At 35.1% G+C, this 19,694-nt stretch overlaps 1 protein-coding gene across 5 annotated transcripts in view; it reads left to right on the plus strand.

The window, feature by feature from the left end:
* The first annotated feature begins 3,771 nt into the window (after positions 1–3,771).
* The window catches only part of LOC149777570 (protein retinal degeneration B-like), a 148,009-nt gene continuing 132,086 nt past the window's right edge, over positions 3,772–19,694 (plus strand). For 4 of the 5 annotated variants that reach the window (XM_089942184.1, XM_089942190.1, XM_089942188.1 and 1 more), the window contains exon 1: positions 3,772–3,887. The gene's annotated coding sequence lies outside the window, so the exon portion shown is untranslated. Of the gene's footprint in view, positions 3,888–11,178; positions 11,293–19,694 lie in introns of all 5 variants that reach the window. The other variant, XM_089942187.1, reaches the window with a different exon arrangement.

Consider the following 19,694-nt stretch of genomic DNA (forward strand, 5'->3'; position numbering starts at 1 on the left):
CACCAGACACACAACAGGGGCAATGGAGTACCGAGAAATAAACAAGAATATCAGAAAAAACTTGAGCAAAGCAAAAGAAAATTGGATTGGACAAAAGTGCACAGAAATGAAGAACAACCTGATAAAGAATAACAGCAAAAAGGCATTCCAAATTGTGAAAGACCTCACCAGACAAAAACAACCAAGAGTCAGTACCATTCAAAACAAAAATGGAAAATACCTCACAGAAGCGAGTGACATTGCAGAAAGATGGACTGAGTATTGCAAAGAACTCTACAACCATCAGTCCACAGGAGACCCAGAGGTGCTTGAAGTTCCAAACTCCTCAAATGATGATGACTTCCCCATTCTCAAAGAAGAGGTGGAGTCAGCAATAAGAGTACTGAAGAATGGGAAGGCAGTTGGAGGAGACAACATCCCAGCTGAACTTATCAAGAATGGGAGAGAATCAGTGAAAGAGCTAATATCAAAAATCTGCAACAAGATCTGGCAGACAGGTGAATGGCCAACACAATGGACCCAGTCACTGATTATAACACTTCCCAAAAAAGGCAATCTCCAGCTGTGCCAAAATTACAGAACTATCAGTTTGATCAGCCATGCTAGTAAGGTAATGCTGAAGATCATCTTGAACAGCCTGAAACCACAAGCAGAAGAAATAATCGCTGAAGAACAGGCCGGGTTCCGGAGTGGAAGAAGCGCAACAGAACAAATATTCAATCTCAGGGTTCTGTGCGAAAAGTACTCGCAACACCAACAAGACATCTATCATGTGTTCATAGATTTCAAAAAAGGCCTTTGACAGAGTGTGGCATGAGGCATTGTGGGCTACAATGAAGAAGTATAACATGGGTCAAAAGTTAACCAATACCATCAAGCAGCTGTACGCCAAGGATATCAGTGCAGTAATTGCCCAAGGTTCTGTGGGGGACTGGTTCCAGACAACAGTGGGAGTGCGTCAAGACTGTCTCCTGTCACCCACGCTTTTCAACATCTACTTAGAGCGCATCATGAGCGAAGCCCTGGAAAACCATTGTGGGACAGTCAGCATTAGAGGGCGTAACATCGCCAACCTCCGCTTTGTAGACGACATTGATGGGCTGGCAGGCAGTGAAGACGAGCTAGCCACCTTAGTGAAGAACCTGGATGAAACATCTTCCAGATTTGACATGAAGATAAGCGCTGAGAAGACAAAGCTGATGACAAATAGTGGCAAACAAATCTCAGCCAAGATTAAAGTCAGAGGACATGAACTGGAAACAGTGAGCCAGTTCAAATATCTTGGTTCCATAATCACTGAAGAGGGATCAAGAGCAGAAATTTTGTCAAGAGCAGCACAAACAATGGCAGCTATGCCAAAGCTAAGACCCATTTGGAGAGACAAGAATATCTGTCTGAAAACTAAAATCAGACTATTGCGAGCTCTAGTCATCTCATTCTTTTTGTACTCATGTGAGGCCTGGACCCTGACAGCAGAATTACAGCGAAGAATCCAGTCACTTGAAATGAGATGCTACAGAACCATCCTTGGCATCTCTTACATGGACCACATCACAAATGAAGAAGTGCGTAACACCATCAGGCGCGAAGTAGGCCAATATGAGGACCTCCTCACCACCGTCAAAAAGAGAAAGCTGAAATGGTATGGCCATGTCACTAGAGCCAACAGTCTATCCACAACAGTCCTGCAGGGCAGCTTCCAGGGTGGCAGAAGGAGAGGTAGACAGAGAAAAAAGTGGACTGACAACATCACAGAATGGACCAGGAAAAGTTTTGCGGAGACACAGGCATTGGCACATGATCGAGACAAGTGTAGGGAACTGGTCAAATGTTCAGCAGCACAGTGCCTCGACGACCACACTAGGTCATGAGACTGATGATGATGATGATGATGATGATGTATGTGACGGTAGTCGAGGTATGCCGAAGTAAGTTCAAGCAGGTTCATGTTCGGAATCCGTTTCTTGAACGAAATGAACCGTTGCTTACAGTTCCAATAGGCATAATATAGTTTTTATTCGTTTTGTTAAAGAATAATATTTCAACCTAATCCGATTTCGGCATTCTCGGCTTTTATTCCTTTCCAGCCAAGTGAAATGTAGGCCAGCGAAACTTTAAAATAGGTCCATTTCTTTTGTAAGAATTTGAATTTATTAGAGAAAAGGCATCAGAGTAAGTAAAGTCTGACTAAAACATAACTTTACTTTGTAGAAAAGCATCGTTATTTTAGTTGTCAGCCGTGTGAAATATTCATGAAAATGTTACTTTCATAACGATGTTAGTCGACATCAAAACACGCTACACAGCGCCGTTAGTTAGGCTGTAAGACCCTGCGCCCAAAACATAAATATCAGCGTCAGGTCTGACATGTAGGACTAACACCGGACTATATTCGAACATTTTGTCTTGTTGTACATGTCATAGGTGCTTACCTTAGTTACTCCATGATCCGTTCTAACATAGGACCCTGTCTATCATATTGTGAAACTGATAGCATAATAGACAAGGTCCTATGTCAAAACGGGTCATGGCATGTAATCTAAGGTCTGTTTATTCCTTCAGATTATTGGTGGCGCTCTACAGTTTCGTATTTTGCATAGGTTTAGGATTTTAAAGAAAAATAATTTCTCTGGCTTTCCTCACTGGTTATACTGGCTATTTAAAAAAGACCTTGTATATCTTAGGTATAATGCAAAGAACCTTTAATTCCCTTTATTTTGGTGTATGATTGATGGGTGTACTATGGGTTATAGAGTATACAGCTTGGCCTTACTTCAGATGTGCATCTTTCAGAAAAGCTAGCTCTACTTGGTCATTTTCACTTCCTGAACTTCAGAGGTAAATTGTATAAAAAAGAGCCGATAACTTTTTTACATTTTATATAGTTGGTAATTCATTCATTGCACTTTCAGAAGCTGGTATTGTCTAGTCTGGCAAAATTCATTTTCCCTAATTTAATAGCTGCTATGTATAGTGTACTTCAGACTAATTCAGGCTTTTTTTTTAACACAAGGGAGCAGTCATTTTAGTTAGCAGTGTGCTTAAATCATGTAAAATTTCCAAAAGTACAATATCCAAAAGAAATATCATCCACATTATATTAATGTAGCATAAAGGTATCCCAAAGTTCTCTCCACTGTGCATGTTTTAAATGCGAACTACTTCACCTTACATACGTCACTCTCTCAAAAGTGCATATTATCTGGTGAGCGCCCCCATTGCTATTTTTCCAACATCAAGCTCGCGTCGAACACTTTTGTACATGTATCTTAATGCTGCATGATTTTAAGCGTTTAGATGACTTGATCAGTGACAGCCGTTTTGGATGGACACACAAACTGTCTTTAGGACTCACGGTACTAATTCAGTTCCCATAGTAAAACTATGCAAACACCATGATATTACAAATTCAATAATTTAAAAATTTTGAGTGCTCATTATAAAATCTATAATTATCAGTATAAATGAAACCTGGATGTCAGCTTCTGTGAGGAGGACAGGATATGAGCCGCGACATTTTCTGGACCTGTTTGTGCTTGAAACATGTGCTTTCAATTCCGCACCAAAGAGTCAGGTGCTAATTTTAGTAATGAGTATTCCAAACTCAAGACGGTTAAAGGACTGAAATTACATCAATAAAGCAATGTCTCTAAATTTTGTTCACTTACAAGCTCTCAAAAAATTATTTTTCCTAAAACATAACTTACATTATTAACCAAATAATAATATCAGCCAAACCCATATATGCTCTAGTTTATGCCCATTTCCAGGCTGGTTCCCATTTTTTGCGTATCATCAGTACCGTGTGTCCTGCTTCATCCCGTTCGTAATGAAGACAATTGAATCAGCAGAAAAGAGATAGCGTTGCTTAGTGATATAACTATAAGGTATGATTTTTATAAATATACAGACTATATGTGAAGAAACTACAGTTGTAAATCACATGGGTTCTTAATTATACAGTATAATAGTCGTACACATTCCCGTTTATTTGTACCCCATTACGATTAAAAAAATAATATAAATAGACTTGAAGGATACAAACAAATGCACAAAACATAGCAATTTTCATTCATCAGTTTAAAGCCTGGTAGTTGCGAGGGGGATCCCAAAACACTATAAACTTTTTGGCGTTTCAAATGAAAAGGGAGTTTCTTTAGTAACAGGGTCGCCATATTTGTATGGGTGAGTCTATGTTTGTAAGCAACAGCGCTGATGTACTTCAGTCTAAATAATTTCGTAAATTTTGATGCTACATATCTTTGAAAACGCATAAACAAGAGTTAATTATTTTCATTCATTCAGTATGTTTTTGAAGTATTAAAACTAGAGATTGCAAATAATGGACGCAGACGACACGGTTTTTACAAAAGTGGACTGTTCTAAAAGCCAGAAAAGCACTGTGAGCAGTCGTGTTTGTTTGGTTGTTTACATCGAGAGCTTCCGTATGGTCGGAATCACAGAGGGTTGTTACAAAAAAAAAAAAAAAAAAAAAAACAACATTAGGAGTCAAGTAGTCTAGTTAGACTCCTCATTTTCTTTGTAACGAACCCCTGCGGACTGAAACGCCAATCAGAAATTGGTGATTGAATGAAATGATTAAGTTTCATGCCCTTTTTTTTTAAATATCTTTGATGCTTTTTTAAAATCGGCTGCGGCTTAAAAAAAACCAACAAAAAAAAAAAACAAAAAAAAAAAAAACAAAACAACAAAACAAACGGGAGGGCGTACGATTGACTGTGTTATCAGAATATAGACCCCCCCCCCCCCCCGACTCTTATAGTTACTTACAGTTTAACTGTCAGTCATACATTAGTATGAAATAATAAAATTATTATTATTATCATTTTATACCAATGTATCACTGACAGTTAAATTGTAAACAATGATAATATCCCCTGTGGCCCCCCACCCCTGTTTCACCATTGGACTACTGGTAATGTTGCTTGCATATTACACATGTATAAGATTAACCATATTTTAACTGGAGAACTTAAAAAAGAAACATTCTGGAGAGTAGGTGTATCTGTGCCAGTATGTAGATTTAAGGATCCAAAAAGGAGGACATGTTTGGAAAAAAGAGAATGTATTGCAATGCTACACATGTATGAGTTAATTACAAACAACTGTATAAGCCCTTGCAAACTATGGTATTCACACAATTTCCCGTTTGTACCTCCCTACCGATTTAAAAAACGAGAAGCATCAAGGATTTTAAAAAGATGCACAAAACTCATTTCATTCATCAATTTACAATTTCTAACCTGATTGTTGCTAGGGGCTCCCTAACAATCCGTTGTTTTCACGTGATGTCACAAAACGTGTGTACTTCCATATCCGCCATTTCAAGTCCCTAGCCCCGCAAATTGGCACCTAATAACATTGTTCTTTTCGCATAATTATGAAGGCACGTCTCATTTTGTGCGTAAGAATATAATAATACATCACATTATGTTGTGCATGTCAACCACACGAGACAGAATGCGTGACTTTTCTACTTGTTTTCAAGTAAAAACATTTAAATTTCAACAATCGTTGTTATTCTTTCATAAACAAATGGATCGATTGATAAACGCGCAAACAAATGCGTACAGAAACAAGTAGAAACATTTAATGACTTTCAATTTTCATGTTCTGAAATCAATCATTTGGTTATCGTTCAAGTTAAATAGCTAATTTGTTAGCATATAATTTCATATTTCTAAATTCATTTCAGGAATACTTCATCTCCACAACAAACACAATATTTGACCATACTAATTAAATTGCTTTGGCAACTGTTTTTGGCACAAACAACTGTTGTCACAAAAAGTATTTGTACATAAAAATTCTGGCATAAAACACGTGCTATGAAATTTTAATTCGTAACTGATATTGTATCCCGAATATCATTGTCCGGAAATACTCTTTCAAGATGACAAGTCTAGGGACACGATTTGAAACACTTTTTCAAAATGTCAATATTGTCTGTTTGTAAAAAAATAAAATAATAACTGCATTTCTATTTGATAGCAATTACAGTTCAAATTCACTATTCTGTATTTCGATATAAGCAAGGGAACTTACAGCTTTATTCTTATTTTTGTGCTATAGGGTAATTAATTTCAGGTATAATCTATGTATTGTTTTGATGAAGTAAATGTCCTTGTCGACAGTTAAATCAGATTATGATCTTGAATATACATGATGACTAATGTTGACAAAGGTTTGTTAGGGAGTCAAAATGGCAGCGCAAGGTGTGCGCGCGTTGTGTTGTGGGTATTTGCGTACTCAATCATGACATCTGTGAAAACAACCCATATAAACCTATTGGCATTTCAAATGTGTTCAGCATTATACCTAAATTGGTGATCATGCAGATATAAGTCATGAATGAAATCAAGGTATTCTCGTTTTGATTTGGACAGTATTGTCAAATCATTCATATGCAGGCATTGGGCTGTTTATGATTGTGATTGATTACGTTGTGAGCTGTAATCACATGGTGTACTCAATTATAAATGATTGTAACTAAAAGGTCGCTAATTATATTCTTATCATTCTAAGAATAATAAAAATTTGCATAAACAAAAGAGCATGAATGTAGACTATTACAAAAAGGAATAGGTAATTTGGCATGTTAATTTGTATGCAAATATTTGTCAATAAATATTTACATAGTGTTAAAATTGTTTGTTTTTTGAGTTATACAATGTATAATACCTACCTAGAGCAAAAAAACAGATAACAATCAAATACAAAGCAATAAAAATTGCAATCATGGTTTCCAAATGAAGTGTGATTTTAATCATCAATGCCAAACAACCTGTAAATGTAATTGTAATTAAGCACCTGTAATCGACTATATGGCTGTTTATATGCCTTAATGATAACTGCTATTCAAGTACCTGTGATTTCTATAGTGCACACTGGTATTATTAGGGACTTCTAAAAAGTGCAGAAAAGTATGCTGACTCCTAAAAATGAGTTATCAAAAACAGTTTTCATTTTTTGTGAAATGGGCTTTGGTTCTCAGGTACCGGCCTGTTGATAATAACCCAGGTAATAATCTGAACAACCTGGTACCTGTTAAAAAAAGTATTCTAAGTTCAGATCAAGACACAGAATAGCAATTACAGTTTGAGGCTCATGTCGTGTGTGCATTTTTCATCATCACAGCGGCTCATGTGGTTGCTAATGCCATTTTTTCCTTAAGTTTGTGGCCCTGGATTAGCTGTGCAAGTCAGTGCCGCTGTTCATGTTTGTTTACTGAACCTTTTTTTAACAGAAAAACAAACACCTGTGCTATGGGGGATACAGAAACTCATTAGATCCTTTAAAAGTTTTGGAAGGGGGTGGGGGCACTTCCAAGGCTGATAGCTTAACATAGCTTAAGGATGGAAAAGTGCCCACAAATAAAACAGTATACAGCTCACCGTTTGTAAAATAACTTTGATAAACAGTACAGCTATTGTGGAACGTGATCAGCGTGTTATAGATCGGTATGACTAAAACACGCAGTGAAAGAATGGAACGCAATGGAAATAAAATATGCAATGGAAAAATAGAACACAGTGGAAATAAAAATAAGCAATGAAAATTATTTTGTTTTTAATTGTGTTTTTTAGAAAACCAACAGAATTTTTTAATCATCAGATGCATACATATCTGTTTGACTTGCACAGCAGAAAATATAATTAATTTTCTAAAATTGATGATAATAATTGTATGAAACATGCCTTTTTGAGAAAGTATGCAGTTGTCATATGCAGATGTAAACTATCACATGGTTATTGCTGAATTTTTTATAGTATAAAGCTTTAACACAATGGCAACAAAGCACACAATGGAAATTATTTATTTTATTTGTAAATGATTTCTTTAATTTAGGAAGGTTAACTGAAGGATTCAATCAACAGATGTATATTCTAAGCTTTTTGCATAATATAGAACAAATCATGAATGAAGGTTCATAATTGACTTACTTACGTAACTTGCTACTTTCAATATTCAGTTTAATTGTAATTCATTTTTTGTTGTATATCTTTGTGTTGTTATTTCTGTTGATTTGCCAAGGAATTGTGTGTTTACTATTTTATTATTCTCAAATTATCTTCTACATTTTTAATAAAATTTAAATTGCAAGAATCTGCACGTGATAACCTACCTTTTGATATACAATTATATCCATTGTGCTGAACAGTTATCCATTAATTACTTTATTGTGCATTTATATAGGGTGTTTGATTTGAAAGCTTGTCCATGGCGAGAAATATAATTTCATTCACTTCGCTCTGCTTTGCAATCAATGAACAATGACCAGCGGCAAAACATACTGGAAACGCTTATATCGTCCAAACACTAAAGAGCTCAGAAAGAAACGGCAGATAATAAAGTTACCGAAAGGGGCTTTAATTTGGATTATATAATTTAGATTTTGTGCATGGTGGTATGTAGACTAAGATCAGATAAAGGCTCTAGAACTAAAACAATCAGACCATAAGTTCATCTCTAGAAAAGGTCTTCAGAGAATGCTCTCTCTAAAGTATGCTAGAATTGTTTATAAGCCAGGTTAAACATAGTGCAAGGGATTCAGTATAAGATCTAGAGCAGTAGGATTACATTAAATAAATTAAAGTTGCTTGTGACTAATTCCCCTTAGCGCAGTTACATAAGATAAGCGCTACTACAGTAGCAATATTAGCAAATGATGAAGTTGCATTCACTTATGTTTTAACTTAATCAAAGCATTTTTACTTCAGATTTACACAGAATTTTTTCCACAAATACAGAGAGATTACCTGAAACCAAACATACTATCTTGTTGTTTCTCTGCTTTCTCAGATCTCTTTAAATGTTCAAAGATATTACATTAAAGGTCAGTGAAGAAAAGAAAAGAACGTTTTGAGAAGAAAAAGAGAGCATTGAGGTGCATGGCTTTCAAGGTCTGAGAGATTTTGGAAAAATTGCTATCTTTACTTTAGAATTGTTTCTTATTTTAAAAAAAGCTTTTTCATGGTAAAATAGTTTCATTCTTGTTTAAGTTTTGATGTAAAAACTTCTGTAAAGTGGGATGATTAAGTTTATATCATAAGTGATATTGTGAAGACATCAGGCTTACCATAGAGAGATTATTGATACAAATAATAGGCAGACAACGAACACCTGGGCAAGATATTTAGCAGAGAGGGTGAGTAAACATAAAACACACTCAACAAATGTGACAATATTTAGTGAATCTGAGAAATTACATAAGGTATAACGGTACCAATTGCGCAAGTCCAGGTGGGCGGAGCTTAAGGTGTATGGAACATTGTATTCAGAATTAAAGAACAAAACTAGCTGTGATTGGTGCATTATGTAAGACTTGTACTTTCTGTTTGGCTTAAAAAAAAGTTGAGCCTCTTGGCAACATGTGAGTTTGTGTTAATTTCTATCTAGATCATATTTTGTATTTTTTATGATTTTTTTAAAATATGGTATACATGACTGAAAATGTGCTTGTTGTGACTAGATAACTCTTACCCCTGTCTAGTTCCAGTAGAGTTATCTCTCTTAAATGCAATGGAGTACCTGGTTATGTCATTGTCAAATTGACATTCTAGCATTGTTCTATATGACAGTGTGTGACATGCATGCCCAAGTAGGACAGAAAGTATATTTATTTCACAAAACATTAGCATTGAGGTATATGGAAAAACAATTGGTACCGTGATACCTAAAGGAAAGAATAGCCTCACAGTGTATCCATAGAAACGCATACATGTGGGCGGCATTTATGAACTATACTAGTTTGATGTAGGAAAACAAATGTGTACTGAACAGTTTTGGTCAAATATTGAAAGTTCTTTAAGAATAAAATGTATGAAATCTTCAGAAAATAGCACAAGTTGGCTTTGGATGGGGACTTTTGATAACTATAGCTATGCTAGATATAGGCTTGTGTTACCTGATGCCTTTATGTATGTGCTGTTACCTCCTAGATTGGAATACATGCAACAAAATAAGTTATGGAAACATAATATAATTGATTTTGGCCAAATATTGGCTATTTTACCTGCAAAAGATGAAAAATCATGTGTACAAAAACAGCTATCTTGTTCTTGTAAGGCATGCCATAAACCAGGATAGAGAACACTCTAAGTACACTTGTAGATAGATCACTTGTACCATGTGGGATGTTCTGGCATGAGTAATTTTTAGGTAATTTATTAAGGATATGGTATTTCTTCCCACTTTGATTTGAATTGTCCTGCTCTAATTGTCCTTTTTTTTTTTACACTTTCCTGCTTTGAAATTGTTCATGTAGTTAGTTCAGTTCTCTTGCATTCCCTTTTGTTGAAGTAGCAGTGAATACCAACAAACAAGAACAGTTTCCTTAAGTCAGCATTTCCCATTGGCACTTGTATAAGCCCAATTATAATCTACTATTGACTTTCAATTAATCCTATTTCTTTCTGTCAAGCTGCTCCTGTGGAATTTCCATGTTTGGTCCAACATTACAAGAATGATAACCATTTTAGTCACACAGTGCGTATTCATTCCATTCAAATCCACACTGTTCTTGAAACTTTGCATCCCATCGCAAGAATCCAAATTGGCATGAGATGATATCTGCATGGTTATGGAAGGCTGCACTCTACATGCCGGCATTGTAGAAAATATGAACTATGTGATATGAAAGAGCTGCGTCATCTTAGAAATTAAAATTACATGACTCTTGAGGTCTCCACTAAACATAGGAGTCTAAATGTTAGGTTCTCACTTTGTCAGTAATGTATTTTGAGATAATTTAATTGCAATGAAGTTAATACAGGTTGTTGATGAACTCATCTATATTACATGGATAATGTATTCAAGGTTACCACACCTTATGTATATCATTCAGTTATCTCCCTTACACCAGTCATAACATTTCAAGGAAATAAAATCTCACATTTTCAGTGACTGATTATGAAAATAAAGAGAAGATTTGTGAAGTATTATATTAGCCCTCAATCTTGACGCAAATGTAAGTAGAAGCAATTTGATAATTTCTCACAGTAAAGTTTACAAGTTTAAAAACTGATAAGGTATGTTCTGCTTGGCTCTGAGATAAGTTTCTCTCTATCTTATGCCAATTATTATTAAATTCTTATGTAGAAGAAATATACTTTATATGTATCTATATTATCTAAATTATTCACCCTTTTATATTAGATGGAAATGAACACAACTTCACTTGAAATTTGGGTCCTGTAAGGGATGTTATAGCACAGTTGCCTTTGGGCTGTCCTTGGACCTGTTGGGCCCTGCCCCATATATTTGTCCAAGGTAAGGTCATCAAACTTTCACTTCTCATTTTTCGCATTGCTGATTTTGCCACCTTTAATTCCTTTATCATAAGCTACCTCTCCCTTTTAGATAAACACTTTCCTCCTGTTTTTAACTCCATTTGATGTGCTATACTTAGTGTTTATATTTGGCATTTTTCTGTATTTTATTCCCCTAATTTCACCTCCCAATCCAAACATAACCACTTAGAAGCTGCGATTTACTATATTTGGTGACTGACTGGCTTATTGAAACAATTTTATTCACATTACAAAGGAGGAAAGCTTACTATTTGTGTTACAAAGAGGATGGGTAGGTGGACCTTTGTGTGAGGACTGGTGGTTAGTGACCTCTTGTATCTGTAGATAGTGTAAAGTGGTCAAAGCTTATACTTTATAATAAGATTGGGTCATGTCCACCTGTCTCTGATGTTAAGTTCTGCACCTACCAAACAAATATAAATTCCTTTCTTTTAGGTGAATTGTACATTTTGAAGTAGGACAGGTGCATACTATTTGGTACATTGACCTTTGACCTAGTTATTACATAATATGATATAATGTGATTTATCCCATATCACCTATGTGAAGTTCAATAATTGCTGATATGAATAAGATACAACTCTTAGTTGAAAGAATTCATTTTATTTCAAAAGATGATTTTGATAGTGAAGCAAAAGTATGAAAACAATAGTTCAAACAGCTCAATGACATTTCTTTACACATTCATATAAGACATAGGTTAGTACCTCATCAAATTGTTTTTCACAAGTGAGACTAAGTATATTTGTTACTTATACAGTCCCGAACTATTTCACAGATTATTGGAAAAATTAAGGTTTGCTATAGGTATAACGGTACCAATTGTGCAAGTCCAGGTGGGCGGAGCTTAAGGTGTATGGAACATTGTATTCAGAATTAAAGAACAAAACTAGCTGTGATTGGTGCATTATGTAAGACTTGTACTTTCTGTTTGGCTTAAAAAAAAGTTGAGCCTCTTGGCAACATGTGAGTTTGTGTTAATTTCTATCTAGATCATATTTTGTATTTTTTATGATTTTTTTAAAATATGGTACACATGACTGAAAATGTGCTTGTTGTGACTAGATAACTCTTACCCCTGTCTAGTTCCAGTAGAGTTATCTCTCTTAAATGCAATGGAGTACCTGGTTATGTCATTGTCAAATTGACAATCTAGCATTGTTCTATATGACAGCGTGTGACATGCATGCCCAAGTAGGACAGAAAGTATATTTATTTCACAAAACATTAGCATTGAGGTATATGGAAAAACAATTGGTACCGTGATACCATAAGTTCGGATATGAAGCAACTGTGCTCCTGAAAATCATAGGATTACAAAGGAGTAAATGTAGGATTACATAGGAATACATGTACTTATCCCATTCACATGGAGCAGTAAGTAACTAAAACATTTTTTTAATCCAGTTGGATTCTGTCTGAGCGTATTTCACAGTATTCAATTTGACATCTCATTAGCATATGTGATATGTGTCAAATATGTGATTGAAGGATCATAAATATAATTATATTTGTAGTATTCATCATTTGTGACAGATACAACCGTTTTATAATAAGTTTTAACAAGATTACTCTGGAATTTCTGGATATTTGTTATGGATGGAAAATACAGTGAAATAGTAATGTGGTATATACGACTGAAAGCAATTACTATTTTAAACTCCTATACCAGTTAAACAGAGATGTTAATCCTTGTGGACTGTTGAGTATGATTAACTGGTGCATCGGAAAAAAATTCTCTATCTTTCTGTTACATGGTGCTACTAGTGAACTGTGGATCAGAATTAATAATTTCTGCTGTCTGGTACTTATTAGTTCTAATTACATGTTTGAGAAAATAATTATCTTTATCATATGTAAAGATAGCCAGTATTACACTCTTTTTTGTGGCCGAGTGGTCTAAAGTACTCTCTGTTACGGATCACTGCCATCTCACCTCTGTCTGCATGGGTTCGAGTCTAGGATTCGGCCAATGTGGGTATGTGAGAAAGCTTGCCAGTAGCTTCTCGTGGGTCGGTGGTTCTTCCCAGCATTTTCCAGGGTTCTTCCTCTGCCATTAATACTGGCTGCCATGCATAGCCTATCGTGTGCTGAAAAATGGCGTTAAACCCCACAAAAACAACAACAACAACACTTTTTTTTAACCCCTTTGAGATGGTTTCAGTAGTTATGAATAATTAATTCGAGTTGCTTTGGAAAAGCTTCAGTTTAGAATTGTAGTCGGATTGCAACTTCTTTCATAAAATTTTATGAGGCTAGAGGAATGTTTCTCAAATGCTGTGCACCGCTAGTTCAAAGGGTAGAGTATCTGAATAAGCAGGAAAAGCACAGTATGATCTGTTTGGATGCATATCCAGTGATTTTCATATAGAGTGGTATTTAGTCTTCTCTCGTGTTCATAAGGGGTCCTTTTCAGTTTTCAGGGTGGGCAGTTTATATGATAACAGTGTTTATAGTATGGTTAAAAAATGTGTGATATTTTTGGAATAAAGATAAAACCTGCAGTTGTTTGTCTTCATTATTGGCACAGCAGCATTGTTGTTATGACAATGGCACTATTTCATGTGTATTAGAACTGCATGTCTGCTTTAGTACCTGCAGCCTTGTCAACAGTTGGTAAAATGCTGTTAATAAATAGATAATCGATAAAAGCATCCCATTACATGTACTTGGTTGTGTAAAATCACTTAGTAGGCACGTGATTATGGTGGTTGATATAGGTCACATGTTTACTTTTGCTTCCACAGCATATGCAAAATCACCCAGTTATGCACTTGATTATGGTGGCTGATACAGAGGTCACATGTTTACACTGCTTTCCACTGCATGATTTTGCTAGGATTATTGCATTTGGGGTCAAGTTATCGTGATTATTTTATAATGATGAGACTTTGAATGAGATAGCTTTTAAGCCTACCACAGCATTATTTAGGCCCCTGACCCCATGTTCAAGAAATTCTTAAGTGCACACTCAGATCTGAATTTTGACAGCTTGCAATTTAAATAACTAAGTGAAATATATGAAGTTTTAAAACAGTAGCAATTCATTTAGAGACAGATATCTGTTAAAAATGGTAGTATATTTTGTAACAATTCAACAGATATAAAATCCGTGACAAATGCAGTTTTGAGTTTGACTGAAAACTCAAGCAGAGGAGTTTTGTGAATATGTATTATGCCTGAATGCTGATCTTCTCCCAGCTATGGTTTGCCAACATAAGTTCATGTATTAGGGCCCTGCCAAGCAAGATGGTGGGACCTTTGTGATGCAGTGGTTACTACTGTCTTTATTTCCTTGATGGTATTGCTGTGACTAACATGTCTGTATACAATGTACTAGTTCTGCTTCCTGATACAGACTGATATCAGTATGTTCTGCTTTTGGTTGTGTTACAGTTAGTTTTAATATATATGGCCCTTACATACAAATATCTAGAATTTTCATTGTGAATTCTTAAAGTGTTCTTTATTGGTAGATACATTTAGTATATTAGTATTATATAAGGCAGTTCTGAGCATATTTTTTATTTTGTATTGAATTTCCTGATGTTGTTTATCCTATTCCAGTAATCAGGTTTCCATTTCATCCCATATGGATCCATGACTTCCAGAAATATGTAAAAATAATATTGGGGCTTGGAGTTTATTCCAAAATTCTACACAGTCTGTATAAAAGATGTTTTAAGATTCTGTAGGGTAATATGATTAAAAATACTTAGTTTTATTTTCATATAAATTAATTGTCATCATAATGGAAAAACACGTGTGAAAGAATAATGGAAAAACACATGTGAAAGAATAAACTAGATAATATTTTGTTCCGCAGGGAGTTACTAAAGCCTTTACAACCCCCAGCCCCCCAACAATTTTCCTTCCAACCCTGGATCAATAATATTGCATGCAGAGAATGGAGAGCTCCACTTTATCAGACAGTATTGATTATTGTAAATTATCACTATGATAATGAGAAATCTGTTTAATGGTTGCTGGGGTTGAAGGAGCTGATGTTAGAGTGTTGTGACAGTAGCTGTTAAAATAGCACTTGATCCTGTCAGCAGTTCATCTAGATCATGAATTTTAATGTGGATATTTTGATGCACTGATCAGGAATTTAAACAGCTGTCCTTTAATGGATTTAGCCAGCTATTACCAACACTCCCATAAGGTATTTAACCAACTCTAATAATAATGATATACTTTTATCTTATGATGCCAGATTAAACATGCCAGGTGTTTAATCAATTTCTGATTATGTATATTGTAGGAAGCTTGCAAATGGGAGATGATTGCAATAAAACACTGGTCTCTTTTCTTAAAGGCTTGCCCCACAAGAGGGACCACTCCTTGATCTTTCCCGATACCAATGAACATCTGTATATAAAGTCACATTTTTGTTGCAGAAGAAACAGACACAAAGATAGAGGAGAGTCACTGTACAAGATTTGTACTTTTTCTGTAATATATTATATTTTTCATGGATTATTGTTATGAAGGAAATCAACATTCAAGAAATTGTTTTACATACTGTACTGTCAAACTAATAACTGACTTATCAGGGATTGGTCACTGGAAGTCTTTAAATATAGGTAAATATGCATTGATTCGAATTCTGGCAAAGAAGCATGATTGATACATGAAATGAACCAACAATTAACCTTGATATTAATAAATATATCATCTTGATAAGCAGCAGGTTTCGCTTACTTTCATGCTTCCAGTATCAGTCATGTATACAATTAAAATGCTGGTTCATGCACTAAGATAAACTGATTATGCAAACATTTATTATTATCACGAACACACACACACATGAAATTGGTAATGGCTGTATATAATAATCATAAGCCATAAATACATGTATACTAAAATAGTTTGTGGAAGCTGCTGTTCAAAGTTATTTTTTGTGGTGTGGTATGGAAAAGTTCAGTTTTTATTTTGTACTTTTAAAGGTGTTGATTTATAGCAGTTTTACATTAAGATTTTATGCTGTAATTTGATTATTGAAAGTTATCATTACCATATTTATCCAATGATAAGCCCATGTTTAATGAAATTTTAGTCATTCATGGAATGGACAATTTAAGTCATGTATTGTCATAGTATATCTTGGTGGTGCCCATGATGAAACTATGGAAATGTTTGTCTTGTAATAGAATAAAATGCATTAGGATTATGAAATCCATAAAATGTCATTAAATAGTATGATGAAACACAGTTTTATTGTTAAGTATTTGTCTGTACTGTATCATGGTTATTCTTGATACCATGAAATCTGTCAGTTGATGAAAAAAGTCCAAATTTTTCATTATTTCATAACTTCTCATTTTACCATGATGAACATTCTTTAAAAAACCAAGCCCAAGATCTCCAAATATTTTCACTGTATTTCATAATATGGTATGTAAATTTACTATGAACAGCTTGACTATGAATTCACTTAAACATACCAGGAAATTCCATGAAATATGATGTAGTTGTCTTGACTAATGAATTTCAGAACAGCAGGGATTGAGAGTCTCTACTTCCAGGAGATCCAGTTTCAGGTCCTGGACTGTAAGATATTAATATTTAATGAAGACTTATATTGAAAAAATGTGGTGTTGAACTTAAGGTTTTCAAAATTCAAAGGAGAGCACTGTACATGTATTAGTTAAATATGATTGTATATAAACAGTGATGTTCTTATGGCTTCAAACATTTTCAGCCTACTTGTCACGAATTGGACATTTTACTTGTCCTGCATTGTTTTTACTCATTGTAAACTATGTGTACATGTATTGAATCTGCTAGGAGCCACAGTGGCCCAGTGGTTAGCATGTTACCAAAGGTTAGGGTATTGAATCCTAGTACCTAATTAACCTGGGCCAGCTAACTGGTGTATTTCTGGGCATAACACTTTTTTCAAACCGCCTCTGCTCTAAATCTTTGCACAAACCAAACCAACAGATTCTTTATAAAATGCTGCTAACCAATTGGTTTGGTTTGCTAGCTGTACTGGTCATAAACCAGAAGAGTTTATGGGATGGCCCATTTTCCATGGTCTGATGTCTCACCATCCATTAGTACAAGGTTATTATTGTTTCTCTTCCTAAACTACTTGGGGAATTGCTTTGAAACTTTACATACACATTATCTCATGGTCTGGTTGGTCTAAAATGAAAATTGTGCTGCTCTGACATCCAGTATCGTTAAATGGCTGCCACAATGGCTGTCTTTAAAATCAGTTTTTACTCTGATTGAAAGGATGATCATATTATAGGTGGTCCTAAATGAAAATTAACCCCAATATGATGACCATGGCAACCATCTTTAAAACTTTATTATAGCTGCTGCACCAGAATGAAAAGTTGCATTGACATGGGGTTGTCACAAGAAGACATTTTATATCCACCTGTGCCTAAAAGAAGATGGTTCTTCTTGGACACCTATTATGGATGCCAAAGCAGACATCTTCAGAATCTTATTAACATTACTTCTTCTGAATGGTTGGTCATAGAAACACAGATCTGCTAACTCTTAGGATTTTGCCTTAAGTCTTACAAAAATTACCCTTAAAATACAGACTTACAGCATACTAGCAAAAACTATGGAAAAAATGATAATTGGTTCATTGGTGTTTTTTATTTGGATCCGAGTTTCATCTTAGAATTAGTGAAATTAGTCAGGGAACCAGATTAACTTTGCAGAAGCACCCCAGACGCTTTAAACTGCACCTATTTGTTCATGTGAAGCGTCTGCATGATCAAACTGTTGATTATAGAATTTTTAAAATGACTTCCAGAAAGCGATGCATTTTATCATGGTACCAATTGTTTTTCAATATACCTCAGTGCTAATGTTTTGTGAAATAACTATACTTTCTATCTTACCTCAGCATGCATGTCACACACTGTCATAGAGAACAATGTTAGATTGTCAATTTGACAAGGACAAAACCAGGTGCGCCATTGCATTTAAGAGAGATAACTCCACTGAAACTAGACGGGTAAGAGTTATTTAGTCACAACAGACACATTTTCAGCCATGTGTACCACATTTTAAAAATTAAAAAAAAATATGATCTAGATATGAATTAACCCTTTACCTCATGCAGGCACCTTGGACACCTCTACTCCATTCGCATGGAAGCGCCTATTGATGTATCTACTCCATTCGCATGGAAGCGCCTTTTGACGTCTGCTGTAAACATCAGCCATTTTAAGCCAGTTTTTGTTGCGCCACCTTCAGGGAAAATGCCCTATTAAATACTACATTCATTTCTGCGAATGACAATTACGTCAGATCACGTGGTCACTGTTTATGCTCTGGTCGATGTCTGCTATTTAAAGTAACTGGTTTGTAATCTCCACTCTCCAAAATGGAGGTCGCAGATTTCATTCAGTATCTAGATGCGGACAAAAAACTTGTAAATTTCGAGTATGAGAAATGGCAGCTAGCCTATGGTTGGTCATGCAGTCTCACTGACTTTACGATGAACGAGTTCTCTTAAGATTGTAAAGCACATAAAAAATTCTTCAGAGAAAAATAATTACATAGCTATAACAATTGGACTTTACTCTTAAATTTTTCCACACATAATAGATGTGTACCAAAAATGTAAAATGGTTAAAATTGCTGTTAAACGTAACATACACTACATTGCTTAACAGTTAACAGGCAGTCCTATGCATATGAAGTCGAATAGGTAACAGGTGTTCTATTTATAGCATGCTGCACTTTGTAACTATGCTCTTTGAGGTAAAGGGTTAAGATAGTCTCACATGTTGCCAAGAGGCTCAGCTTTTTTTAAAGCCTAACAGAAAGTATAACTTTTACATAATGCACCAGTCACAGCTAGTTTTGTTGTTTATTTCTGAATACAATGTTCCCTACACTTTAAGCTCTGTCCACCTGGCGGGGGGTCATTTGGTACCATTATACTGCATGTTTAAAACGAAAGGCAAAATAAGCTTCTAGAAAAGTGTAAATAATCAACACATAAAAAGGAGTATTCAGATTCTTGTGAATAAAAGCTGGAAAGGACACAATTACGTTTATTGGACATCACATGCCAATTTGAGTATGTCTCATGGCGGGAGATATGATTGCTGTCGTCATGTGAAATGGAAAATATGTTACAAGCATTATGTCAAGTTGAGAGAGAGCAACAAGTCATTGGGCTGCATAGGGTTTGGAACTGAGTTTGCGTAACTGTACTAGTGGTAAATAAAGTCTGCGTATACTTACAAACTTTTCAGTTGAACATAATGTTTATTGTCGATGTGTCGAACTTTTAATTACGTTTTACAGCTTTGCAATTGCAGTTATTGATATTTTGTTACACCTTACTGAAAACTGGTCAATCTTACGGAAAAAAATCAA

Source organism: Sinohyriopsis cumingii, chromosome 18 (assembly GCF_028554795.1).
Source record: "Sinohyriopsis cumingii isolate HCF-2022 chromosome 18, ASM2855479v2, whole genome shotgun sequence".
In the NCBI taxonomy this organism is placed as follows: domain Eukaryota; kingdom Metazoa; phylum Mollusca; class Bivalvia; order Unionida; family Unionidae; genus Sinohyriopsis; species Sinohyriopsis cumingii.